Raw genomic sequence first — 2,500 nt, 5'->3', positions numbered from 1 at the left:
TACTTATTTTCCTCTCTGAACGTATCAGAGAGGATTTTATTTCTGACACCTCTTGACTTTTCTTAAATTCAGGGACGTAATTTTGTTCATAATTCAGTGGACTTTTGTGTATTTTATACTTTAAATATTTCCAAACAGTCTCCCTTCTAAAAGTGATAGAACGAATTTTCGTCTAACACTACTTTCTTGGTTCAAAAATTTTATACAATCTTATAACTTTTTCAGTTTTAACAAATTTTGGTTACAGACAGTTGATGCTCAGTTTGTACAAGTATGCAACATTTATAAGTGCATACAGGTCACCAGCCTTATATTACAAGGCTCACCACATATGGGCCATTCGGTCTTAGACACCGACCCGTGGTAATGCTGTGTGGAGATTAATAATAATCCGCAACGGAAAACCGGAACGAGAATAGTCGAGAAAGTATATTCTCGAGGAGCGGTAGACTGCTTTTCAACCGAAGTCATAAAAGAGCCACACGCTCGACGCTACTCCCGACCGGTCCGAGCGAACCGAAAGTGCCTTCCTATAAATACCGAACGGCCGGCCGCTAGGTCGGCGACGCATGGGCTTACGCCCAGGCGTATGCCTGTGCAAACCGCCGTGAGAGCGTACCATCCCGCCGGCACGGTAAAACTTAGACTGAAAATATCGTCGAACATATCCTTTCATTTTATAACGTTCTATACATGAAAATTAATAAATTAACATGCAGGACATAATAAATTCACATTCTCATGTAAATCATGGGTTTAATTAATATTTTAAAAAATTTTAAAACCGCCCAGAACCGATGAGATGAAAATATTAAAACGATATTTTTGCATTTTCTTACGGTAAAACATTAACAAATAAGCGACTATAGCAATATAAAACTCCATTTGTAATTTAATTAATCAAAATTAATATTTTTTTTTGATTTTTCAGCGATCCAGAACCGATGAGACGAAAACATTAAAACGATATTTTTGCATTTTCTTACGACAAAACATTAACAAATACGAGACTATAACAATATAAAACTACATATGTAATTTAATTAATCAAAATTAATAATTTTTTTTGATTTTTCAGTGATCCAGAACCGATAAGTCGAAAATTTTAACAATCATATTTTTGCATTCTGTACCGTGGATCCATCGTTAAACGCTATTAAACTAACGTCCGTGATGGTATAAATGCAGATTTTCGCTCCGTTTAGCCAAAATAACGAACTTTAGGTGCGCTCCGAAATATTTCAAAGTCCCAGCGGCGTATTGCTTCGCCTCTTAGAACCGATTAGTCGAAAATTTTAACAATCATATTTTTGCATTCTGTACCGTGGATCCATCGTTAAACGCTATTAAACTAACGTCCGTGATGGTATAAATGCAGATTTTCGCTCCGTTTAGCCAAAATAACGAACTTTAGGTGCGCTCCGAAATATTTCAAAGTCCCAGCGGCGTATTGCTTCGCCTCTTAGAACCGATTAGTCGAAAATTTTAACAATCATATTTTTGCATTCTGTACCGTGGATCGATCGTTAAACGCTATTAAACTAACGTCCGTGATGGTATAAATGCAGATTTTCGCTCCGTTTAGCCAAAATAACGAACTTTAGGTGCGCTCCGAAATATTTCAAAGTCCCAGCGGCGTATTGCTTCGCCTCTTAGAACCGATTAGTCGAAAATTTTAACAATCATATTTTTGCATTCTGTACCGTGGATCCATCGTTAAACGCTATTAAACTAACGTCCGTGATGGTATAAATGCAGATTTTCGCTCCGTTTAGCCAAAATAACGAACTTTAGGTGCGCTCCGAAATATTTCAAAGTCCCAGCGGCGTATTGCTTCGCCTCTTAGAACCGATTAGTCGAAAATTTTAACAATCATATTTTTGCATTCTGTACCGTGGATCGATCGTTAAACGCTATTGAACTAACGTCCGTGATGGTATAAATGCAGATTTTCGCTCCGTTTAGCCAAAATAACGAACTTTAGGTGCGCTCCGAAATATTTCAAAGTCCCAGCGGCGTATTGCTTCGCCTCTTAGAACCGATTAGTCGAAAATTTTAACAATCATATTTTTGCATTCTGTACCGTGGATCCATCGTTAAACGCTATTAAACTAACGTCCGTGATGGTATAAATGCAGATTTTCGCTCCGTTTAGCCAAAATAACGAACTTTAGGTGCGCTCCGAAATATTTCAAAGTCCCAGCGGCGTATTGCTTCGCCTCTTAGAACCGATTAGTCGAAAATTTTAACAATCATATTTTTGCATTCTGTACCGTGGATCGATCGTTAAACGCTATTGAACTAACGTCCGTGATGGTATAAATGCAGATTTTCGCTCCGTTTAGCCAAAATAACGAACTTTAGGTGCGCTCCGAAATATTTCAAAGTCCCAGCGGCGTATTGCTTCGCCTCTTAGAACCGATTAGTCGAAAATTTTAACAATCATATTTTTGCATTCTGTACCGTGGATCCATCGTTAAACGCTATTAAACTAACGTCC

This window comes from Osmia lignaria, chromosome 11, assembly GCF_051020975.1.
Source record: "Osmia lignaria lignaria isolate PbOS001 chromosome 11, iyOsmLign1, whole genome shotgun sequence".
NCBI lineage: Eukaryota > Metazoa > Arthropoda > Insecta > Hymenoptera > Megachilidae > Osmia > Osmia lignaria.
The sequence above is the reverse complement of the archived record's forward strand: the minus strand, read 5'-3'. Positions refer to the sequence as shown.